The following is a 27,163-nucleotide window of genomic DNA, read 5'->3' as shown; positions in this document are numbered from 1 at the left end:
TCCAACTGAGGAAGCCAGCCAAAACAGGAGCAATAACAATCTATTGTGAAGTTTGAATCACATGCCAGGGCTTTACAATTGTATTTATCCACCTGATGATCCTAAAAGAAAGGAGTGGGTATAATTGCTCCACTTAGACTTGAGTGGTTAAGTGACTTGTCCTAGGTCTTAGGTTTCATGGAGGTACAATCCACTTCTCTGGCTCCCAAACATTTCTTGCCATTCTGTCAGATTCTTCAGCCATGTGAGCCCACAAAGAGTGGGGCAGCTGGAATTCCTTTCCAACACTCATATGCCCCTGGGTACTTCCAGAACTGTGGTGAATGCATCTAAGCATTTGCCATGGTTCTAGCTGGGGTTTCAGTTCGCACTGGAGGCATCTTAAGTGACCAGCTCTACAGAAGTCTACATTAGAACATGTCTTTAAAAACAAAATAGGGATACAGGATGACTCATTGTAACAATGAGACATACAAGACACTATGTTGAAATGAACTTTACAACTTTGGCGGGGGTGGAAGGAGGGGAGGTAGTTGTGGAGGTGGGAAGGAAGGGATGGTAGGGGAAAAACCAAGGAGGAGGCAACAATGCTTGATAGGAAATGTACTTATTACCTTGCTCATGTAACTGTAACCCCTCTGTACAGTATTTTCACAATAAAAAAGTATAAAAAAAAGAAATGTGAAGAGATCTTTTCGTTTACTGACCAAAGAGTCTTGCCATAGTGGGGGATAAGGGTTTAAGTTTGCTCCGATGAAGAAGAAGTGAATCTGCTGCCATCTCTAGCTGCTTACCAAGTGCACAGAGCCAAAAAATGGTCTATTCCTCAATTTGGCCAAGACCAGAAGCATCAGAAGAGCATCGTGTCTCAGTGACTCAAAGGCTTTCTGTGACTGGATAAAGTAAGATGTATGTCTGCATCTCCATCTTTCTTATTGTTAACAGCCCTTGGGTGGGCTCCATTCTCTTCCCAGAACTATTAGGAACTTTCTGTGGCTCCCTCATGGGTCAGTCTAAGGGATTCAACTCTGGTGTCTCCACTCAGAGTATGGCATAACCAGGGCAGGTTCTGAATAGCCTCCTTGTTCAGTGAATACCTGTCTGCTTCAATTTCACCTACAGAGGAAGGCCTGTTACAGGGCTAAGACTCCAGTTCATTTCTGCCATGTGGATCAGGCTGTCCCTTTGCCACTGTGAGCTTTGCATTCATTATCGATTACCACATGGATCTTTGGGGGTTCCATCCTCGGACAGCTTGTTTCTTTATGGGCAGCCATAGAACCACTGGAGAGCAGGTGCCTACTGAATGTGAATACTGGACAGAACCATTTGACTCTGGCTATTAGTACATCTTTTTTTCAGTGAATTGACTTAGTGCCTCTGACAATGTCTGCTTGGGCTGTGGGAAATTTCTTATCCTTTTTTGCCCTGTACTACAAACAGGATGGCAGACTGGTGAAGTAGCAAGTGGGGCAGAATCGGGCTTGAGAGAAAAACACCCCAGTAGTGCTGACTCCAGCTCTAGTTCTATGTATCCCAGTGGCAGTACAATGATGATGGTAATGGTAATGATGATGACATAATGATGGAGCTAAATTTAACATCTAAGTGGTACTTATTATCACAGCAAGTGTTAAGAACATTTTACACAGTGAAACTTAAGGCACAAAAATGGCAAGAATATTGTCTATGATCATGCAGACAATAAGTAGAAGTGACATAAAACAACTTATTTTGGCTCTAGAGGGCAGGTCTGGGATGGAAGTTCTCCAAACTTTTGGTCTCAGGACTCTCTCTCTCTCTCTCTCTCTCTCTCTCTCTCTCTCTCTCTCTCTCTCTCTCTCTCTCTCTCTCTCTCTCTCTCTCTCTCTCTCTCCTCAAGAGAAAGTTTTAAAGTATTTGTTTAATTTTAAAAATAATAGCAAGCCAGATGCTGATGGCTCATGCCTAGAATTCTTGGAAGGCTGATAGCAAGAGGATCACAGTGTTTTTGAGTCTGCTATTTAACCCATAGCGCAGTAATACTTGCCACAACTTAAACTAAGTAGGAGGCTGAGACTGGGAACACTGCAGTACCAGGCCAGCCCAGGCATAAAAGTCCACAAGTTTCCATCCATGAAGGCAACCTGTCCACAGTAGCATATGCTGGTGATCCCAGGAATGATAAAAAGCCTAGAACTAACCAGGGGAAAGTGAAGGAAGAAGTGACATTGTCCAAAAAAACCAGATGAAATGTACTCATTATCTGATCTATGCAATGGTAACCCCTCTGTACAACTCCATAACAATAATAAAGTTATATTAAAAATAAAATTAAAATAATTTAAAAGCCTAAAAGTAGGTAGACTAAGGCTCAGGTATTCACTTGGGCAGGAAGCAAGACCCTATTTTAAAATATACATTGGAAATCAGGGCTGGAAGTACAGCTAAATGGTATTATATCAGCATAGCAAGTATGATACTCTGAATTCAAACCCTAGTAAGTCAAAATGACATATAAAGTAACATTACTTTACAAAAATATTTTTACTGAAAAAATACGTTACACACAATATTGATGAGTAGAATTAGTTATATTGTTACATATTATTATTTGCTTTAAGAGAACAATCATATTTTCCTGCTTCAGCCTGTAGTTAATTTAGATAGGTTGCACTGAAGAAAATCTGACCTCATATATTTGGAAAAGGGAGGGACATTTTAACAGAATATTTAACATATTTTTCTTTATATTACTCCAAATTTCAGCAAGTGGTAGGTTCCTTTTTCCCCAGAGTAGGCTCAGTTATTTTTTTACAAATGTTTATTAGCTTGTATTAGTTACATAGGGGGTGGATTTCATTGTTCCATCTCCACACATATTTACTCTTTATTCCAATCCATCTCATTCTCTCCATCACTCTTTCTGCCAAGTGGGAGTTTCTAAAATTGTAATGTTAAATTTGAAACCATGTCAACAATCTGTTAATTAAGGATTGAATCCTGTTGCTGGTGGCTCATGCCTGTAATCCTAGTTACTCAGAAAGCCAAGATCTGAGAATTGAGGTTAAAAGGCATCCTGAGCAGGAAGATCTGTGAGACTCTACTCCAATTAGTCAAACAAAAACAAAAAACACCCCCAAAATCAGAAATGGAGCTGTGGCTCAAGTGGTAGAGCATTATCCTAGCAAAAGAGATCAGAGATAGCTTGCACAGGCCCTGAGTTCAAGCCTAAGACAGGCACCAAATTAATAACAAGAAGAAGAAGAAGAAGAAGGAGGAGGAGGAGGAGGAGGAGGAGGAGGAGGAGGAGGAGGAGGAGGAGGAGGAAGGGGGGAGGAGGAGGAGGGGGAGGACGAAGAGGATTGATGTATACTACACTTTGATTAGATCTTCAGCCCACAAGTGGTTTTATAATACAATGTTTTGCCCACTTGGAAATCACTGGATCCCTGACTTGCATCATTGTCCCCATGTGGACACATTTAATTACATAAGGAAAGTTACATTTATTTAAATCAGCGCAGTACAGTATCATGCATCATAGTGATTACAGTTTTGTCAAGTTCATGCTGTGGCTCAAAGTTTTTGGAAATTGTTTTTGGCCAAAAGTTCATTTTTAGTGCTAGGTGCCAGTGGCTCATGCCTGTAATCTTAGCTATGCAGGAGGCTGAGATCTGAGGATCTCAGCTCAAAGCCAGCCCAGGCAGAGAAGTCTGTAAGTCTCTCATCTCCAATTAATCACAGACAAAGCCAGAAGTGGTGCTGTGGCTCAGGTGGTAGATCAATAGCCATGAATGAAAGGCGCTTAGGGACAGGGCCCAGACCTAGAGTCCAAGCCTCAGGGCTGGCCAAAAAAACAAACAAACTGATTTTAGCCAGGGATTGGTAGCTCATGCCTATATTCATAGCTACTCAGGAGGCTGCAATCTAAGGCTTGTGGTTCAAAGTCAGCCCAGGCAGAAAAATCTGTAAAACTCTCCAATAAAACACACACACACACACACACACACACACACACACACACACACACACACACACACACACACACACACACACACTGTTGGAAGTGTAACTGTAGCTCAAGTAGTACAGCATGATCCTTGAGCACAAAAAGCCAGGCAAAGGCACAAGTTTCTGAGTTGAAGTCCCAGTATTCACACACACACACACACACACACACACACACACACACACACACACACACACACACACACACACACACGTGCATGCACACACAAATTCAAACTTGACTATTGGCAACCAATACTACCTCTTGTTTCTTTGAACTGGTAGAATAGTTTGATGTAATTTCAAAAATAATCAAGCATAGCTAACCACAGTGAGCCAGATGTTCTTTTAAGTGAGAAGTGGTTAATTCAGTTCAGAGCTCAAGGGCTTTTCTGAGACACACTCAGAGCACTAGAATTTGGGTGTTCAGCTGGAGAGTTTTGGGAAGAGGTCCCATTTCACCACAGGGAACATCGAAGATACCAACTCAAGGGTCAAGATTTAACTGTCTGTAGAAGACATTCTTAAGTATAATTTGCTTTTGTTCATTTCCACTGTAACAAGGTGGCAATGGAGAAAGTGACAGCCACTAGAGGGAACAGTGCTCTGCCCAGATAGGCTTTATGGCAGCAGTTTTGCATACCATTATTTTGCACAATCTGGGTGGTAATCTGCAACTCAGAGGACAAAAAGAGTTCTCCCAGAGACCATAATAGATTTGGACTCCATGCCCAGTGCTCCTCTCACCATGCCTGACCTTTCCAGCTCTCTGCATACCAATCTCCTGTGAGACTTTTGGGACAAATAGCTTAACTGTAAGTCGAAGAGCAGAGAGTGGTTGGGAGGGATTTAGGGGTCTGGAACAACCCTAAGTGATTGTCAGATACAGGCAAATGTTTAAATCTTTTTGTTACTGTGTGTGAGTGCACATGCACGCCAGTACTGGGTAGTACTGAGGCTTTAATTCAGGGCTTGGGCACTAGCCCTGAGCTTTTTTGCTCAAGACTGGCCCTGTACCACTAACAGTTCTTTGCTGGTTAATTGGCAATAAGAGTCCCATCAACTTTCCTTCCTGGGCTAAATATGAACCTCAGATCTCAGTTGGGATTACACACATGAGCCACAAGCACCTGGATAAAACAAACAAAAACTTGGTTTTCTGCACTTTTTTTTTTATAATATAGGAAAAGGAAATGCCAATACCCTTTTAGTACCATTTCCCCCCATTACCCATGATGATCATAGCTCACTCATGTTTTGAGTGTTTTTACAAGGAGCCAGGTACTGTCTGAGCATCTTACACATGTTAGCTATTAAACTTGAAAATAATCCCATGAGGTAGAAGCTATTATTACCTTCATTTTAGAGCTAAGGAAGCAGAATCACAGAGAAGCTAAGTAATTGCCCAAAGTCACACAGCCAAAATATATTAAGAGCCAGGATTCAAACCCAGGACTTTGAAAACCAGAAACCATACAATTATCTGATATCCCATTTCCCAATCAACTCAAATTACAGTCTTCCCACCACTGTAACAAGGACTACAAAAATGTTCTTTTCCTCTTTTATGAGTCCATTCAGCCCATGACAATACCCACTGGTCCTACAAACAAGTAAATCACCACTAGTTCCTACTGACGTAACTGGAAGTCATCACCAAGAAGGAACTTCTAAAACACAGCCCAGGCATCCTGCATCCTGAGTCTTAATCAACCTAAAAAGTGAACTGCAAGAAAGAAATAAGGTAGTTTATGTGCTCTCTGGGAATCGAGGTTTTTATTTCCTCCTTTGCCTTTTTGTATTCGCCCTGGCACTCCATGTGTTACTGTGAACTTCGTAGGCATTTAATAAATGCTGGTTGATTAAGTAAATGGAAGGCTCATGTGAACTTCAGGCAAATTAGCTTTGGAGACACCCCATTTATTACGAACCTGCTTGACAAGACGTCACATCCACAAGCTCACAAATCCCTCTCCACATTTATGACTTCATTTTCCAAGTGCCTTCGCATCTCTCCACAGGGAGAGAGGCAGGACCAAGAGTTACAATTGCATTTTGACAGGTGAGAGAAAAGGCAATACATATATAAAAAAAGTTCAACAGTCCTTTGCCATGGTAACCCAGCCCGTCCCGATTAGGCTGAGGGCCTGGGCCTCCGTGTTAACAGGCACACACCAAAATTCTAGCCTTCTTCATGGTCATATAGGAGAGGGAGAGGTTCTCAACATGAAATCAAATGCTCAGCTACACATAAAGGAAGGCTGCCAAACACAGTTAGGTCATCACATTTTGACTTTGGGAGAACATTCTGTTCACGCTATCAACCTGCATCCACTTTCAACACACTTCACCATAAATACTTCTGACTCAGTATCTCGGGAAATATTTTTTATCTTAATAAACTCAATGCAAAGCATAATCTAAATCAGCTTGCACATTCTTGAATTGGAGCCACAAGCTGCGTTTAATAAAAATCAGTCAAAGCAGCAGGGGACTTCTGAGTGAGCACAGTTCGTTATCTGCCACGGGGCACTGGCTATACAAGGCGATAGGTGGGAGGAACAGGAGGTGGGTGAGTTGAAGGTGCCCAGGGAGCTAAAGCTGAAACTAGGGTTTGAGACCTGAGGCCCAAACTCCAGGAGTTCCGATGTCAGGTCCAACCATTTCCCCAAGGAGACATGGGGGAAAAAAAGGGAGGGCAGGGAAAAGAGATTTACTACATGGCATGAGTAGCCACGGGAACACAGCACTTTAGTTCATCTTCAGCCATCTTCTGGTATAGATGTGAGTTATAGATTTAAGTAGACAAAGAAATTGGGAATGGGAGGAGAGAAGTATTCATAAACAGTCCCAGGCACAGGTGTATTCTGGTCATCATTATCCTAGTCCTTATATGGAGAAGGGTTCCAGAGAGGTTGTTATGCTTTATCATTTGAGGGGAGCAGCCTGGTGACCTGACATGGAGCACTGGGAAGTCAGGTCATTGATACTTGGCAGGGGCTCTAGTCTTTTGTGGATGATAGCTACAAATTAACTGCTGTAGAAAAAAACCAAGGGCAACAGACACAGATACAAAGTGGAAACTAGATTGCCTGTCTTTTATTCTGTTTTTATTTAATTCATGGGCCTAAGTAAAGTGTATCTTAGCAAAACCAAGTGTGAAGACCCACTTACAGGACCACTGGGGGACCCCACTTGCTAGGTCTAAGTTCCCATTAGCCACTCAAATTGAAGGTGGTATTTTTTTTTTTTTTTGAAGCGGGGGAGTGAGGCTGGGCCTAGGCCTGGAACTCTGGGCCTAGGTGCTGACCCTAAATATCTTTTGCTCAAGGCTAGCACTCTACCACTTGAGCTACAGCACCACTTCCAGCTTTTTCTGTTGTTAACTGAAGATAAGAGACTCATGGACTTTCCTGCCTGGGCTGGTTTCAAACTGTGATCCTTAGATCTCAGCCTCCTGAGTAGCAAGGAGTATAGATATGAGCCACCAACACCTGGCTGAAGGTGGTATTTTTAATATAGACATTAACTAAGAACATGGCCCCCTGATTTGGACTACTTAGCTTCAAATCTAAGCACTCCCTCTTACTTGATGTCTCTTAACCTTGCCAAGTCTCAGTTTACTCAACCCTAAAATGGACAGATGTTATAGAGATTTAATGAGGTTTATATTAAAAATGTTCCAAGAGAAATGCTGACATATGGCCTCCCCTCTTAGCCATCATTTAATTAATCCAAGGAGCCTAGGCATGTGCATTAAAAAAAAACCCACCCACCAATGCCAGGTACCAGTGGGCCATATCTGTAGTCCTAGCTACTCAGGAGGCTGAGGACCTCAGTTCAAAGCCAGCCTGAGCAGGAAAGTCTATGAGATTTTTATCTCTAACCAGAAAAATATGGAAAGTGAATCTGTGTCTCAAGTGGTAGAGCACTGTCTTTAAGAGGAAATTGTGAAGGGATAGCATCCAGGCCATGTACACAGACACAGACACACACACAGACACACACACAGACACACACACACACCACAAAGTTAGAAAAATTTCAAAAATAAAACAACTCACTGAATGATTCACCTATGCAGACAACACAAGCACACAACAATATAGCTACTGTTTCCTGGCCAGGGTTTTTGTGTGACTTTCTGCTAAGTCCAGTAATTAATTTATTCTTCAACAATTCTCAGAAGGATTCACAAGAAGAAAGCAATGCTGGGGACTTCAGTTACCCGAAGTCACAAGATCAATAATGAATAAGACGATCTCTCCAACTGGGACTTTGTCTGGACTATCCAGTATCCAAACATCTTCAGTTAGGTTCAGAGATGCTACAGTGAAGAGACCTATTTCCTGGCTGAGCACAGCTGCTGTTGATTAGGGAATATGATAGTTAAAAGTAAGGTCAGGATGGATCCTGGTCTACCATTCACATTTTCTTGGGGACATAAGTACTAATGCATTGAGCTGAGTTTGGGCTGAGGATCTTCGTGTGACAACCATGGACCAACTGTGACAATGGACTTCTGTGATGACTGCAGACTGGTGTGACAAATGGCCAGAGATATAGCTTTATTTGGGGGAGGGAACACCCACACATTAGAAAGGGTTCTGCAAATGTACACTAAGACCAAAACTCCTATAAATCTGGACTAATGGGGAAAGACAGCAGCTTTTATGGGTCTCTCTTTAGGAAGTCCAATAAGTACACAGAACAGCTCAAAAGAGTTTAAGAAAACTTTGCTACCTAGAGGCATGTTTTAATGAATAGGTTATTTTTTTTATAAGCAGGCCAATTGTATGTAAATGGATGCTTAAAAGCTCAGAGAAACTGCTTTTTTCCTAATAAGAAGTTAAGATCTATGCAGACTAAGAATGGCTGTACTCTGCACTCTGCTTTGTGCTCCAGTTATAATAGACATGGGAGGAGGAGGGAAAAACAAGCTTTTAGTGCTGATTCTGTCAGGCACTTCATATGTATTCCTTCCTTCTATCCTCATCAGAATCCTCTGAGGTTTTCCTAGCCCCATCTTGAGGAAGATAGTAAGGCTTACAGAGATTTCTGCAAACAAAGGTAGATTCATCATGGCTATGACTGGAATACACTTCTGTCACACATCCTTTTGCCCAGACTCCCAACATGTTCCTTCCCAACCTGTTTATTTTATGATTTTCTGTTGGAAGGAACATTTCCACTGTTAATTGACTTAAATATATCCAGATCTTACCTCTTCCCCATATGGTCCTATATGGTCTTTAGCGTAAGCCTTGATTTCCCTCCCAGGAACAAGTCATCTCAAAGAATCATGGGTGGCTGGACACTGGTGGTTCATGCCTATAATCTTAGTTACTTAGGAGGCTGTGATCAGAGAATCGCAGTTTGAAGTCAGCCCAGGTAGGAAAGTCCATGAGACTCTTATCTCGAGTTAATCACCAGAAAACCAGAAGTAGTCCTGTGACTCAAAGTGGTAGAGCACTAATTTTAACCAAAAGAGTTCAAGGACAGTGCCCAGGCCCCAAGTTCAAGCACCACAACCAACAAAAAACAAGCAAACAAAAAAAAAATATAGAATCATGGGCCACTACCTAGATAATTCAAGCCATTTTTTCTAGCTATAAGTTTTTGTGGATGTCATGGACTGAATGTCTGTGGTCCCCAAATTCATATGTTGAAATTGTACCCTCCAATGTGACAGTAGTAGAGCCTTCATTAACGTGATTAGTGTCCTTATAAAGCAGATAAAGCTCCTTTGCCTCTCCTACCATGTGAGGACAATATAAGGGATTAGTTGTCTGGAAGAGGGTCCTCACTAGACCCCAATGGTGTTGTCACTCTGATCCTGGCCTCTGCCCTCTAGAGTTGTAAGAAATAGATTTCTGTTGTTTAAGCCAGGTGTTGGTGGCTCCTGCCTGTAATCCTAGCTGCTCAGAAGGCTGAGATCTGAGAATCATGGGCAGATAAATCTGTGAGGCTCTTATCTACAATTAGCCAGAGAAAGCTGGAAATAGCGGTGAGACTCAAGTGGTAGAGTGTCAGTCTTGAGGAAAGAAGCTAAAGGAGAGTACAAGGCTATGATTTCAAGACCTAGTAGTGGGACACACACACACACACACACACACACACACACACACACACACACACAATTTTGTTGTTTGTAAGCTATCCAAACTATGAAATCTTGCTACAGCGACCTGAACAGCTGAATACAGTATACTTTTGTAAGTATCCAATTCATTTGACCTCTAAATGTCATTTAACTGTCAACTAAATGACAGGGGTTATCCATTACATAGTTATACTTATTATGTGTGCACACTTCATTTCAATCGAAAAATAATGAGAATATTTAAAAGTTATAAGCAGAAACATACTTAAGCACCAGGAAAATATCTTCATTTTGATATATAATCAAACTCCAACTGAAATTTTGGGTGCAATGTTTCTGGCTTAAGACTTGGTTCCTGAGTCTTGGAGAAATATTTGCAATCTTGTTCTTGACCTTTGCAACTTGACCCATCCTAACAATTTAAAACAGTAACACACACACACACACACACACACACACACACACACACACACACACACACACACACACACACACACACACACACACACACACACACACACACACACACACACACACACACACCAAACAACACCACATCCTTTAGCTGAATAGGAGGACAGTAAGTAAATCCATCGGCCTGCCTAAAATTCTCCAAGTATAGAGTACATTTACACCCCCCGACCCTGCCAAATGACTTGCAACTTTTCCAATCATGCAAAACCAAACCAAATAATAATAGCAAATCTACCATCCATTATTTTACTTCACTATAACTTAGTAAGGCCCTAACTTAAAAGCAACAAAAAAGCAAAATTCTGACTCCTGCCATCTGAAAGCTGTATACTTCTCCTGAATGGTTGAGTTATAAACCTTTGAAAATTGCTGACAGACCTTAACGAGAGCAGGACAGGATGAGTGGGTCTGTGTAATGAACTTCTAAATGACTGGAGATAGTATCTGGAAAGACAAGCCTGGAGTACATTTCTGGTTTTGGCTCTGAGCCAATACAAACAGAACACATCATAAGTCATCTCTGAGACCTCAATACCTTGCACAGGAGATAGCTGAACATTGGGGTGGTGCCACCTCCTCTCTATGGAGGCTGCTTTTATATCGTCCTGCAAAATATCCCATGTGCACTTGTGCCTTCCTTGGAGCCCTGAGCCACATCCAGGACCTTCAAAGACAAAGCCAATGAGTAGTTTCACTACCTTGGACTGACTCTAAGGCAGTCAATTCTCCAGCATTTGATAGCTCCAAGTAGAGCCTGGGTGGCTTTCTGCCCCATGAATTCTTGTTGGAGAGAGCATCTTTGGTCCTCTGCACTCCCATCTTGACTGGACAGCACCTGATCCTTTTGTGTCAGTTAACATTCCAACGTGATTCCATTGAGGCTGCCATTCCAGTCTCAGGTTTTCACAGAACATAAACTTCTGGGACCATGAAATAACACACAAACCATTCTCCCCTCCCTGCTTCTTCATTCACTCGGGAAGATTTGTATTTCAAAATTTAAAAGATTCTGCTGACGTGGCCACTTCTCAGGTCTCTTATTAGCATAGTAGGCCATTAGTTAAATGGCCATCACCTGAATGGCCTCTCTCACAATTGAGGTGGCTTTGCTCTCAAATTTTGAAACATATTCAATAACTTGAGCTTAGCTGCTCTACTCCTTTTGCAAAATAACCAGAAGAGCAATGAAAAATATGGAGGTAAAAAAAGACATAGAAGACAGTAGTAATTTCTTAGCAGCAAGAAGCCAAAATCACCTCAACACAGAAGATTGTGAACTTTGTGGGAGGGGTGTCCTTCTAGGCCTTATTTATCATCAGAGCTCCAGGATTGCTAAGGACAGATCTGTAAAATGTTCCACAAATTGATGAGCTCACAAAGTCAAGTGCCTGTACTCAAAAATCATATCCTTGTTAGAGTCAGGCAGGTAAAGAGATCATCCTGATAAAGTGTAATGTAAGTATGTTCAGGGATAAAGAACTATTCATGGAAGTTGGGTGCTAGGGGATCATACCTGTAATTCTAGTTACCCAGGAGGCTGAGATCTAGAGTATTAAAATTTGAAGTTAGCTTATCAAAAAACTCCTTGAGATTCCATCTCCAAAATAGCCAGCAAAAAGCCAGGCTAGAGTCATTGCTCAAATGGTAGAGTGCCAGCTGAGCAAGTAAGCTTCGCAAGCATGAGGCCCTGGGTTCAAAAACTGGTACTAAAAACTAGGAAGCAAGAAAGCAAGAAAAGGAAGGAAGGAAGGAAGAAAGGAAAGGCAAGAAAGCAAAGCAAAAGAAAGAAAGAAAGCTTCCACAAAGGGTCTTGATTCATTTTCTATTCCAGGGGGTGTCAGAAAGATATTTTTGTCGATTGTAGGGCTCTGTCCTGCTGTTTTGCTCAAGACTAGCACTCTACCACTTTGAGCCACAGCTCCACTACCATTTTTGAGTGGTTAACTGAAGATAAGAGTCTCACAGAAAATTTTACGGCCAGGCTAGCTTTGAACCATGATCCTCAGATCTCAGTCTTCTGAGTATCTAGGTTCACAGGTGTGAAGCACTGGTGCCTCGCTAGTCAAAATGATTTTCAAAAGAGCCCACCATACTTGGAAACAAGTACTTTTGTATGTGTGTTGGGGGTGGCGGGGACAGGGGTTGTCTGCTTTTCTAATGTGGGTTGCATCCTTCGGGAAAGCTTCAGCTCATGAAGGGAGGAATAGCTACTCCAGGGATCCAAGAGGAAAGTACAGTTAGGGTGAGAGAAACAGCCAAGTATGTGATAAGATGTTAAATGCTGAAGGAGTTAGGAGAGAGGGAGGGGAAGATGAAATATAGGCAGTTGGGTCCCTGGGTGGCGGTGGCACAGGGACCAGGTAGTTCTCTGCCTTTCATCAGGCAGAGAAGGGAAAGACCTGAGCTGAGTGGAGAAACTCCAGGCTTCCTGTCCTCTACTGGAATGCTCAGACATACCCCTCAGTGAGGGGTATCTGTCCCACCTTTCCTGGACCTTGCAAAGTACTTATGACAAATAAACCTATGAAAATATGCAGAACAAAAATAACCAGAACAAACAAAAGAGACAAGAGGCCATTCTCTGCCCAGGAGTGGTAAGCATGCCCAGCAGTCAGAAGCAGGGCGGGCCTGTGGGAGGCCTTTGGGGAGGCAGGGAGAGCAAGGCTGAGGAGGTGGTGGCAGAGGCAGGAGCTGCTCAGGTACTTGGGAAAGCAAGGCAGACAAGCCAGATGCCAGTCATGGCCACCCTCGGATGTGTCTCATGTGTAATTCTCGATTGTTTCACAAGCCCTTCCCAAAGCATCCCCACTTTGCTGTGTTTCTCTGTGGGGAGACATTACTGACATTTTTGATTGCCTATAGGACTTCCTGCCAATGCAGGGCAGTTAACCTTGAAATATGTGTTCAATAGATGTCACCATGACAACGAAGACACAGCTCGTCCAGTCACACTGAGAAGTTAGTCATAATATGTCTTTTCATCATAGTCCTATTTTGTTAACTTTACACTGTTAGATTATAGCAAAGATGGAAGTTCCCAGGTCCTCCCTCTACTCCCTTTCCAGCTTGCTCTGATTATGGGAGGTGGAAGAGAAGAGAACACTCTGTGGAATAAGACATGTCAGTGTTTGTAGAATTGTGAGAGAAACAGAGGATAAATGATCTCTGCTTGTTTGGGTGAAGGTTCTGGATAAAGGAGAAGCAGACAAAAAGACATGACAGACAGGCTGGGCAGAGACTGAGGAAAGACCAGGAGCAGTGAGCAGGAAACTCTGGCCACTGACACACAGCTTTTACACACGGCATGCACAGAGTTTGGCTTCAGAAATTAAAGCTGACCCTCCCAGGAAGTCAAAGATAGAATGGAGAGGTCGTGACTGGGGTCTTAATTTTGTGTCTCAGGTAAGTACACCCTTAGAAATCTAAGGAAAGAAGACAGATTTCGGAGGCAAATTTCTATCAAGGATCACAATGAAATCATTTCCTTATTAGCAGAATATTCAATTCTCTCTTACATTTTCATTATTAAAAATAATACTATCGCTGGGAGCTGCTGGCTTTCCTGTAATCCTACCAACTCAGAAGGCTGAGATCTAAGGATTATAGCTCAAAGCCAGCTTGGGCAAACAAAACAAAAACAAAAAACCCATGAGGTATCTTTAAGTAGCTAGCAAACCTAAGCTGAGTATGGAGGTGTGGCTCAACTGGTAGAGCACCAGTGTTGAGTAAAAAAGCTAAGGGACAGCAAACCAGGCTCTGAGTTCAAGCCCCAGTACCCGCACCTATAATAAAATAAGAAACAATAATGCTTTAGGGCTGGGCATGGTGGTACAAGTCTGTAATCCTAGCAATAAGAGAGGAGGACATAAGAAGATATTGGTTTGAGGCTGGCTGGGCCAAAACCATGAGTCCTCTATCTGAAAAAATAAACTCGAGTTTTCTAGGGTATACATGTATGAGCATCCATTGTCTCTGTTATGTGTCTTTGATTTCATGTAAGAGGAACTAAGTCAAAGCTGTTCAAGGGGGGCAACTGAAGTGGGTAGAGAATTTAAGATAAGATCAATAAAGTTTCTTATAGAACCCTGGCAAGGAATCAATCTGGCTAGGCTTCAATTAGAAACAGGAACAAACAACCAAAAAGGTGCTGAGGCATCGGTCAGGAATTTCCTCCACCTCCTGCCTCTGATTCTATGAATCCTCTTAAATAAGTCTTTGCAAACAAGCTTTCTTAGTTCTCTGAGTGGACAGTAAATGACCATCTCATAGTTCCAGGTTGATCTACAAGCAACCTACAAGCAACTCATAAACTTTAAGGGGCTGTCTCTGAGGACCAATGCCATACCACTACTTAGTCCAATCAACTCTGCCACAGGGGCAGGGTTACTTAATTCAAATATAGCTGCTAAAAGCTCATTATGCTAGGTTGTAGGAGCAATGATCAGACAACAGGAGGAGACCACTGAAAGATAGTTAATACAAAATCCAACAAAATGCCCTAATGCTTTTAATATACGGATTATTAAGAAAGATGAAAACTCTACTTCCTTGTCATAGGGACTGATTAAGTTTCAAAGCCATTTTAGCAAATTCTGGCACATTTCAGTTAAGTTTCACACTCATGAGTGGGGGACTGCCAAGGCCCCCATTTCTTTAGGAGAAGGTGCTGACCCTGCAGGGTGGACTTGTGAGCACCGAGATGTGCAGCATGAAGAGACTGGCTGCTCTGTTTTCAGGCTGGGGGGGTATTAGTGTGTGTCAGCACCTTCTTTCTCCCTACTTAATCAAAAGATGTAAACAGATGTCTCCTCTGAACTCCAAGGTCACAGAAGCTTCAGGTGTCACTTTGGAAGTCACTCTGTGGATGGTCCACAGGAGAAGCCGGTCAAACTATTAGGGAAATTCTTTGGAAAGGTTGGCACCTCAAGATCAATGCCATTGATTTACTGGTTGTTATTTTTTTCCGACATTTTGACAAACATTTTAGGGTTGGATTCTTATTAGACCCACCTTTGCATCTTAAGGAGCTTATTTACTAATACTAAAAATACTCAGAAATTTGGATCAGAACTTTGTAATAAAACACATAACCCTTGACCCTTTGCTCTAACAATCTCAAAAATACTAAGAGAAGTCCAGAAGAAGGTGTCTTCTGATAGCTGTTTGATATTAGTCACTATACTCATTCTTTAACAATTAATTTTTGGGAGCTGCTAAGTAAAAATAATGGAAGAAAACAGAAGAATACAGAGAATGTGTATATGTATATGTAAAAGAGAGAGAAAGAGAGAGAGAGAGGTACTCCACAATTCATTTTCACAACAAATGCCTTAAAACTCTACAGACACCAAACGGGACACCCTCTTTCCTAGTTTCTTTTCTCTAATCATTTCATCTTACAAGCTACATTATTCACAAACGAGACATTCAAGAAACACAAATTCAGAAATAAAAACGTGCACACCACCAGTGGAAAAACAAACAAAAGCAGCTAATGTACTGTGGCTAAAAAAATTTTCAAACAAACTGGCAATAATTTACTGCCCTGGCTCTTAGCTGGACCCCATGAACATAATCAGAACTCCCAGGACTGATGGGAGAGGGTGATTTACAGTAAGTCTCCGGATAATAAAAGAAAATGAAAAAGCAAATTGCGCATGAACGTGAAAGCTGTATTTCTTTCGCTTTCAGCAACTGAATCATATTTCCAGCCAGAATTTCAGAGTGAAACTTAGAAGTCCCTCAAGAAGCAAATCCTGAGTCAACTACCATCTTGGCTTGCATGCTGCCCCAGCCCTGAGATGATATCATTAATATTGAGAGATGACAGCAATTTGAAAGATGTACACTATGCTATGAGTAGTAGTAAAGAGGTAGGCAGATCTAAGTTTAAATCCTGACTTAGGATAGGTCATTACCTCTCAACTGTCCACAGATGTATCTTCTGAGACCTCTGTACTCTAGTAATACTTGTTACTTTGATCACAATAATCATGTAGATTAAATAAGCTAAAATAGACAGGACACCTAGGAAGATGTTTAACACATACTAGTCTCAATAAATTGAATTATAAATTTTACATAAGAAATAATGTATTTTGATAAATGAATTAGTATAATAAAGGCTCCTAGAACAGTATCTGGCAGATAGTAAATTGTCATAATCATTGCTATATAATAGAGCTCCAGTTAATCAAAATGTTTGTACAATGAAGTTACAACATCAGCTCATTTTTGTGTTCAAAATCTCCAAACTACATCAGTGTCCAAAGTTCTTGAAAACCCTTCAAACACCTATTCCAGGGTCAGTAAGTATAAAATGTTAAACATCAATTTAAAAGTTTTACACTCAAGCCAAATGCTGATGGCTCATGCCTATAATCCTAGCTACTCAGGAGGCTGAGGTCATAGGAGCACAATTCAAAGCCTGTCAAGATTGAAAAGTCTGAGAGACTCTTCTCTCTAATTATTCAGAAAAAAGTAAAGAGTGGAGGTATGGTTCAAGTGGTAGAGCACCAGCCTTGTATGAAAATATCAAGCTAGAGCAGGCCTGGAGTTCAAGCCCCAGTTCTGGCACATGCACACACTAAATTTATACGAGATCCTGCCTACGAGGTTCCAAGAATGCAAGCCAGAAGCTCCAAGTTTTAATTATCAGCTGGGAAACTTTGGGCTAGCCAGCTATACATGAGGGAAAAGGAGACCTGGCATCTTCTTTCTCCCAGTTTGTCAATCATGCATTTGAGGCAATTTTGAATGCAATAAAATAGAAGGCAAATAAAAATTTGAATAAACTCATTATTATTGTTCTTTGGTCTGATCAGAGGCAGTTTTCCAGGTGTGGAGATTCCAAGTCACATGGAGAATAGTGTGATTTTTTTTCTTATTATGGTAAGATATTCATAGTGATCTGTACCATTTTAACCATTTAAAGTATATGATTTTGAGACATTAAGTGCATTTACATTGTTGGGGAACCAAGTTTTCATAACCTCAATCTAGAACTCTATATCTGCTCAACAACAATACCCTCTTCCTCCTTCTACCAATCCCCAGCAACCCCATTCTGCTTTCTGTCTAGGAATTTGACTATTCTAGGTACTTCATTTAAGTGGAATCACCAAAGCTATTGCTTTTAAAATGAATCCCTTCCTCATTTTTTAGCCTTTTTATCCCTGTATCCCTGTCTATTAAAATTGAGTCAAGCAGCAATGGTAGTTAATTAAGGACTTCATTATATGGTTCTAAAATCCTTAAGGTTTACAACATGACTGTAATTGGGAAGTAAAGACACAGTCCTGATGCAGACTTGATAACAGTTTAACTATACACCTGAACGGCTGCAAGGATTTAAGGCTGTACAGCAAGGCCCTTGGATGGAGTGGGGAGGGGTCTCCCCTCTGCCACAAAAGCACTGCTTGATTTTGAAGACTGAATGTCTTTTCATGTCTGTTAAGGGCACAGGAGATTGGGATAGCTGATCCCAAAGTTTGACCAACTTTGTACTTGAGTTGAATGTGTTCTGCCTTGTAAGATACCAAGAATGGCAAAGTTCCTCTCCTGACTCTCATCTAGAAACAAAACATTTTACATAAGGAAAATGGAAGAAGAGGAGGATGCTTATGATATTTTTACCTAGGAAAAGAAAAGAAAACACATTAACTGTCTTTGGATGCTGCTGGCAGTGAATTCAGATTCAATATTGAGGATTCAATAGAGAGGAATTTCATTGTACATGCTAGAATGTTATACATGCACGCACATACATACAGATTTTCAAATTCAAGTTTCACGAAAGTAAATAGGAATACTAAGTTAGACCATTCCAACTGAGAAGATAGACATAAAGAGCCATTTTTTTTAGATTATTTAAAAGTTCTACAAAAATGTAAACCATCTTCAAATTCTCAGGCCCAATTCTATTAAGCACACCACGCAATGAACCCAACTATGAGATGCACAAATCAAATGGCTTATGTAGACCAGATAATAATCCTTCAGATTCATAGACATCCCAACTGGTATCCATTTGAATAAGTCCATGCTTCTGGTTGGATAAGAGTCTGGCTCTGGGAAGATGACCCTAATTCCTATGCGGGAAACACTTTCACACATGAATCACCCAAGAAAAATGGCAGCTGTTTCAGAATGTTGGCTGCCTGCCCCAGGAGCTGACACTAGAGGCTCAGTCTGCAGGGACCCACCTTCAGCATGGAATGTCATCAGGATAGCATGGCTAAGTACTCCATCCATCTGACTTTCACAATCAAGTGACAACTCCTGCATACTTTCTACTTTTCCCTGGAAAGAGCATCCTTTGGTTGAAAAATAGCCCTTATTGTCCAGAACCAAGTCAATTTTTATTGGATTAGATATTTCCAAAGCCGTGCCTTCCAAAGAACTTCATAAATACTGGCAGGAAAACAACATATAAAATAATATAATGGTAACTTGAAATACTCTTGATAAGAGTTTTATAACATATCTCTTCCACAATATGATGGAAAAAGGAAGATGTTATGGGTCAGTTTCCATTAAATTCATGTCAGACACTAAAAATTCCTGAGTCATGGAATTTTAGAGATGGAAGAAAACTTCACTATTAGTAATAGTCAAGTCCTCCAAAGGCTATGCATTAAAGACTTGGCCACAGTCTGTCTCAGAGGCAGTAAAACCTATAAGAGGTGGGGCCTAGTGGGAGGAATTTAGGTTATTGGGGGCAGGTCTTAGAAGGAACTATTGAAACTTTAGCCTACCTTCTTCTTTGCTTCCTGGCTACCATGAGGTGAATCTCTTCACCTTGCCATGTGCTTCTTATGCATGATGTGCTGCCTTGACCCAGGCCCCAACACATGGAGCCAATTAACCCTGGACTGTGAAGCTATTTATCAAAATAAAAATATTCTTCTTTTAAATTGCTTATCTTAGGTATTTTATCACAGTAACAGAAAACTGAACAATATCCCCACCCCTTTCTTGAGAGTTCCTGATAGAATGGTTTATGCAGTTGGCTTCAATATCTATTGAGAGAGGGAAATTGCTTCTTTATAAAAGAGTAAACTAATTATGTGACCTTACATCTTTAGTCCTTTTCTAGACTTTAATTTTCACACCTATAAAAGAAGAGAATTATTTTATAAGATGACGTGAGAGTAAAGATTTTTTAAAAATTTTTAAAAATTTTATTGTAAAGGTGTTGTACAAAGGAGTTACAGTTACATAAGTAAGGCAATGAGTAAACTTCTTGTCAAACTTGTTCTACTCCCACTTTCTCTCCCCTCAGCTGCTCCCCCACTAAGTTGTAAAGTTCATCTCCAACATAGTGTTTTGGGAGTATCGCTGTTGCATTGGTTCACCTTTTGCCCTTTGTCTCACCATTTTGTTGTTCCCCTTCCCTTCTCTAAATCAGATAAACATATTTACAAGACACAGGGTACAAAATCAAAAACAATGACAACAGGGGATAAACCAAAGGGCAAAAAATGAAAGAAAAAAGAAATAACTTCACACAATATATTAAAAAATTTAAAAACCCTCATTCTCATATCTTGGAGTTCATTTTGATTAGTATCATTTTATATGGTCATATCTACATAGCTATTTGAGCTATTGTAATTCTCTGCTAGGTTGGCCCTAGATGTATACTAATTATTACAAATAAGGGAAACCACGGAGCCTATGTTTCTTTGGGTCTGGCTTACTTCACTTATCATGTTTTTTTCCAAGTTTCCATTTCCTTACGAATGGGGCAATGTCATTCTTTCTGATAGAGGCATAGAATTCCGTTGTGTGTATATACCACATTTTCTTGATCCATTCATCTACTGAGAGGCATCTGGGTTGGTTCCATAGTTTAGCTATTCATTGAACCTACAGGTTCTTTTCCCCCTTCTAGCCTTTGTCACACTGCCAAATACTATTCATATTCCAAAGCTCAGTGCATATACATGTCCCCATGAAACTCTTCATGTCCTCACTCCTGGCCCCATGGGACAGCACCAGGGCTTAGATGTACCGCACCAGTAATAGTTAAATGTTAAGAATTGTCATATATCAAATGCCAAATTTGTGCCAGGCTCTTTCCATAGCTTCTTTCAATCTTAACACACCCTTTCCAGAAAGGCCTGCACCACTTACACTTTGAGGACTTAAGAAAAAGTAACTTGCCCCAATCCCAAAGAGGTAATAAGTAGAGGTTGAATTTGAACTCAAGTCCTTGACTCTGTATCCTGCTCTACCTCATGGGCCAGCCATTGTCTCATATTTGTCTCTCTTATTAAGTGACAAGACTGTTGAAGACAAGACTTATGCCTGAGTCTTAACATACTCAATTAGGAGCTGTTTAAAATAATCCCTCAAGTATATTAAACAGAACACAGTAAGTTGGGTGCTGATGACTTAAGGATCATGTTCAAAGCCAGCCCAAGGGGAAAAAAAGTAACTCTTATCTCCAATTAACCAGTAAAAAAATACAGGGCCAGGGATAATCCATCCAGAAGAGACTGGACAAACTAAGGTACAGACAATGGAAAGAGATGGTATATTTAGGAAACTAGAGGTAGGTTTTGAAACAAATGGTTCATAACTATCCCAAGGTTTAATATAACTACAAGATTGTTTAACTCATTGGAAAGATTTTTATGTTTCTTAACTATTTTTATATTCTAGAATTTCTAAGTCCTTTTGAACTCTGCCTGCTTTTCTGACATGTTATGCCATATTCTCTCTATGATTTCTCTGTCTTCTCTCTCAAGTTATCCTGCTGTCTTTAGTTCCTATCATATGGATTCTTCAATGTACTTTGCCAGCTAACTACTGTTAATGGTGACTTCTATGCCACCACATGCTGCATGCATGTATGTATACATACATATATGAAGGTGTGGGAATGCATATGTATATATGATATATACATACACATTACATATATGTGCATGTATACTTATATGTGTATATACATACGTATGTGTACATATATACATACATACTTAACATTAGTAGGAATTTTCCTTTTTTTAATGTGGGAGACCCTCATGCACTGGGATTTGAGGCATTTTCATGAAGTGGTTTTATGTTTATGGCTGTCAGGTTCTCAGAGTTTAACTCTAAAAATTAGCATCTCCCTGCAATTAGAGAAAATGTCCCCTGAGAGCTCATCATTTCAAGAGATCAGAAGGCTTTGATATTCATTTAGATGTTTGTGTTTTCAATCAAGTTCTGAGTTCAGGAAGGAGAGGAACTCTTTCCTAACAAATCTTATAGATTCTAGCTCTTCACAGTATCTAGGCCAGGATAAGAATCAGTAAGAATTGGATCAATAAATGAATGAATTAGATGGCTTACTCTGTGATTTGAAATGGGAATTAGAGATCACAATCCAATTATCATGTATAAAAAGATGATGTTAATAATCACTGAGAAGCCACCACACTCTGTGGAATGCTAACCAAACAAAGGAGCATGGCGCTATCCTGCCCTCTGGCCAGCAAGCTCACTATTACTGACATCACTTCCTTCTTAAGGGTGAATGCTGCTAAGTACAGCACTGGTAGAAATTCCAAATCCAGCAGACTCAGGTCCGACCAGTAGCTTTGTCACCTTTCTAAACACATAATCAATGCTCTTCTGTACCAATCACTAGAGGCTGATCACTGATAGGCAGTTTATAGTGATATTATTTTGTTGGTAACAAAAGTGTTTGCACAATAACTGTACATACTGAAAGCACCCAGCACGGTGCCTGGCACAAAGCAGACACTAACATTTATTGCACTTCATTTCCTTCTTACCATGTAGGAAAAATTCCATAAAATGTTACTGGAGAGCTACTGCTTTCTAGGAATTGTGCTTGACACCTGGGATAGAAAAGACTACTGTGCAATCCCTTGTTTTAATCCTTTATTAGCAACAGTGTATCCAGATTAAATTCAACAGTGGCAAAAATGACAATAAATGTCCTATGATTTAAGATGAAAGATACTCTCCTCACCTTAAAATGCCCAAATGAAAGGATAGCCAGCAAAATAAACTGCATCTAGTATTATTTTATAAAATATTCTTTCCTCAGACACAAATACAACTGCAAGTGGATCTGTTAGCAATTAAAAGGACTTTAAAACTTCTATTTTAAATCATTGAATGCCAGAACTCAAAGTCATGCTTGAACTGAAGTAGAAACTCAGTAAGTTTGTCCAGATTAGAAATGATGCCTCCATGCTTATGTGTTTAAATATGAGGAGTAGATCTCTTACTAGGTAAGGTGTGGCTCATTATCCCACATGTCCTAACTGAGGGTTATCTTTATGAACCAGGGTCTGTGTTAGATTGTGTGATGGCAATGGAGAAAAAGGGAGTCAAGACCTACAAAGTTTTACCTTCAAGGAACTTTGAAGCTTAAGCATGGACATGGCGAGAATGGTGAAAAGGGGGACACTGATCACGATACACTGTGTTCCTAAACTGCTTGGTTAAACGGCACGTCCTTTGTATGAAAAATAAAGCAGAAACAAGAATGAATAGGTATTGAACTTCCCATGTTATAACATAAAAAATATCAAGAAAAGGCATATAAAAGAACTCTAGAAGCTCCCAAGAGATAAAGACCACTTCCTGCAGAGAAAGAGAGAGGAGCCTGTGGACAATATAGAATTCAAGAAGCTGGGCATAGGCAAAGAACAAAGGGTAATCCATACAGAAAAAAATAGCATTACAATAAGAAATAAAAATTTGGCGAGTGATATACATGAGAAAACTAAAACTACTACTACTACTACTAATAATAAGGCTTGAAAGGCAAGTTGAGCTAGACCACAGTGGTTTTGAATGTGTCCAGGCCATAGTATCACTGTAGAATAGCCAAAGTTTAGCATATGGCAGGGCTTAATTAATGCTAAGTAACAACTCCATAGCGGGGACCTGTTTTCCACATACGAAGCCACCATCTGCAGGCACAGGCAATCTTAAATATCCAAATACTCCAACCTGAACCCAGCAAACACATCAAATGTTCATCTTATAAGGTCATCCCACAAACAGCTCTGATCAATCCTGGCTCAGGCTGAATCAAATTTTCTACATAAGATCCAGTGGATGTAGTGTCAGGAAGGTCAGCAACAACCCTATTTCACATCTTGAATCATTTTCACCATGTGGAACATTTTAGAGGAAGATGGGAAAGGAAAGCAAAAAAAAATCCTCTCCAGAAATAATAGAATTCCAAGTAATTAAATGTTAAATGATTACAGGGTAAGCTGGGAATTTATTTTGGCCACCATCTCCTTCTAGTGACCTGAAATGTAGTTGATTTCAAAGATGAAACTGCTAAGATTAAAAATGGGAACTTGACACATCTCTCCTTACTCCCACGGTGAATGCATATATAACCCAGCCCCCAACTCCTGCAGTCATGTACCTTTGTCCAGCTCACTTGAAATGTTCCATGATGAGGTAGGCGCTAACTCAGCAGTGACTGAAAACTCTGTTTCTGGAAAGAGAAAGAAGGGAGGGGGAAGACAAGGATGATATTAAATACAATATAGTAACAGGATTGTTACAGGAGACTTGCAAAATGTCTGCCTTCAGAGAGAGACCAGCCAATTCAGGACTAATTAAACTGGAATGGCCTAGTAGCCACTCAGAGCTGCTTATACTTTTGAGACCCTCCAAATGAACAAATGATAAGCCAGATGAGAAGACCTTCACTTGAAAACTCTAGTTTTGAAAGTTGAAATTGAAAATAATAAGACACTGATCAAGATACATTGTATGCATAAACTGCTTTGTTAAATGACAACTCCTTTGTGCAACTGTTTAAAGATAATAATAAGAGTGAATGCAAATATTTGAACACAAAAACAAAGCAACAGAAGTGATAACACATTAGCAAACACATGGTCTTATTTTTCTTGATATACCCAGTAGTCTTCCCATGGAAAAGATGAACCAAGTTTCCTTGGCTGCTTTTAAATCTGTCCTGTTTGCAAATTGACAAGAACTAATTTCTCCATGTTGGCACGTCAGGTCAAGATAAATAAACCAAGTATTTCAACACAGAGAACCATTTGAGGCAACTAACCTTAAAATTAAATGATCATTTTCAAAATCACCACAATTTAAGCCAATGTAGAAATTAATGATCCAAAACATACAAAACATTATGAAGATTTAAGGGTTTTCAATAGACGGTCATATACAAATGATGTTTTTGCTGTTGTCTTTAAAAATTTAAACCATGACATTGTATATATTTTAATATAGTTATCACCTCCTTAGGGTATCCCTAAACTAAGCACACTCACTCTCTCTCTCTCTCACACACACACACACACACACACACACACACACACACACAATAGAACTTTAGAACATTAGTGACAGAGTGAATCAGAGAGGACCCAGGTCATCAGTTCCGTGACACACAAGATGATACCCTTCTCCACTCCTTCAATCAAGTGAAAGCATCATGCATCTATTATGGCTCTTTCCACCTATTAAAATCCTGGTATCTGCTGTCGAGGCTTTTCAACACAATGCTTTCTAGAAGTCACTAAAAGTGGATCTGAGTTGGAATCTAGGTTTAACTTCAGTAAGGAAAGAACTTGGAATTCACATCTGGGTCTATGTACGTAGCCACCAGCACACAATGCAGCAGCTCTTGCTATCCTGTCTTATATTCAAACTGGGAAAATTAGATTTCTTTTCCAGCTCACCTCTGACATCACCTTTCACAAACATAAGCATACTTCCTATATGTCCTTATTTACTGATGACGTCTGTCCGCCAAATGCCCATACACACCCCATTTCCTTGTCTTTGCCAGGAACATATGTTCACTCACTGAGAACGTAAGGGCCACTTCCAGTCTGTCTACCTGCCATATTTGGCAGAGACAAAAGGGTTATTTAGAATCTTCTGACTCCTGGGTATATCTGCTTCCCTGTTCTAGAAACAGATGGGAAGGAAAGTAGACAAATGACACACACTCTTCCATCCCCAGAAGTCCCAGACTCTTCTTTTATCTGGAGTCAAAGACAGCATAGATTGTTAGTAGGGGGGTCCTGAAAATACTTACTACAAATAAAAGAGCACTTAATCCTAAGCCACAATAAAAGACAGTGCTTTTAACAAGCCCCAGTCATATAGACAAGTATTTCACTCTGGTGACTGAGGTCTATACTTGTGGGGCTTGTCACATGTAACTCCACTGCATCTCTGCCTGACTCCCTTTCTGCTGCCAACCACTCTGGCTCCTTCCATCACGACAGTCCTTGCTCATAGACTATGATGGCTCCCCACTGTAAGAAGCACTCCACAGCTGGGCGGTGGTAGCTCACACCTGTAATTCTAGGAGGTGAAGATCTCAGGATGGAGGTTCAAAGTCAGTCTGGGTTAGAACATACATGAGACTCTTACTCTGATTAACCAGCAAAAAACTAGACGTGGAGCTGTGACTGAAGCAGTAGAGATCCAGCTTGAGCTTATAATGCTAAAGAACAGTGTCCAAGCCCCGAGTTTAAACCCTGGTGCTGACATGAAAGAAAGAAGCAGCAGCATTCTACCACCCAGACTTGAGGGAGCTGGGACCCAGAAGCACAGCAGAACAGGTGATATATTGGGTAAGAAGGAGAAGGCAGCGGGAGCAGTAGGATTAAGACAGACCTTGACAGCATTTCGTTCAGTATTTTCATAGCTTCATTTTACTGCAGCTCATAGCTACACAAAAATGCAGGTTTCATTTTACAGTATTCACTTCAGAGAAAGTTAGCTATAGGTTATGTGGTTTTCCCAACCTGAATTTGAATTGTTGAATATAATTTGGGATGGATGACAAATGATTAGATCTTGGCACTGCTCACATGGAAATTGTTCCCCATGTGTCCCTGGACACTAATTACCACTCAGTTCTTGGGCAAAGGCAAAGATAATTTCAATATGCAAACTCATTAACTGATGGTGCTGATTCTGAGGAATTTTGTTCTGGGCCTCAATATTCATTCTTTCAGATAACCACATGTTCAGCCTCTAGGGTAAAATGATCATACAGATAAAATATTTTAAAGTATGGATAATAACCTCTCTGAAAAGTGTTATTTTCCCTTGCTTGCTTCCTTCCTTTTACCCTTCCTTCCTACTATCCTTCCTTCCTTCCTTCCTTTCTTTCTTCCTTCCTTCCTTCCTTCCTTCCTCCCTCCCTCCCTCTCCCTCTCCCTCTCTCACTATCTCTCTCTCTCACTATGTCTCTCTGTGTGTCTCTCTCTGGCTTTCTTTTTTTTTTAATGGTACTGGGGGTTTAACTCAGGTCCTCATGACTTATTAGGCAAGCACTCTACTCCTTGAGCCTTAATCTCAGTATTTTGCTTTTAGTTTGCTTTTCAGATAGAGTGTCATGCTTATGCCCAGCAGATCTCAGATTGCAATTCCCCTACCTCAGCCTCCCAAGTAGTAGCTGGGTTTTCAAACAAAGAATATATAGTGGAAAGAAATAGAAAGCTAAATTAAGTGATCAATCTCTCTGCCATTTATGAAGTGTGTGATGATGACGTCTTTTAACTTTTGTTGTTTTATCTCTAAAATGAGGTGATAAAGGCCAACCTGACA

General features: G+C 40.5%; 1 protein-coding gene across 1 annotated transcript in view; it reads right to left on the bottom strand.

Moving 5' to 3' along the window:
• Positions 1 to 24,046, bottom strand: part of LOC138808647 (inactive tyrosine-protein kinase transmembrane receptor ROR1) — a 150,272-nt gene extending 126,226 nt beyond the window's left edge. Inside the window, exon 1 of the mRNA XM_069994907.1 lies at positions 23,979 to 24,046. The gene's annotated coding sequence lies outside the window, so the exon portion shown is untranslated. The remainder of the gene's footprint in view (positions 1 to 23,978) is intronic.
• Positions 24,047 to 27,163: the final 3,117 nt, after the last annotated feature.

Source organism: Dipodomys merriami, unplaced genomic scaffold, assembly GCF_024711535.1.
Source record: "Dipodomys merriami isolate MVZ:Mamm:240054 unplaced genomic scaffold, mDipMer1.0.p SCAF_464, whole genome shotgun sequence".
Lineage (NCBI taxonomy): Eukaryota > Metazoa > Chordata > Mammalia > Rodentia > Heteromyidae > Dipodomys > Dipodomys merriami.
The sequence above is the reverse complement of the archived record's forward strand: the minus strand, read 5'-3'. Positions and strand labels throughout refer to the sequence as shown.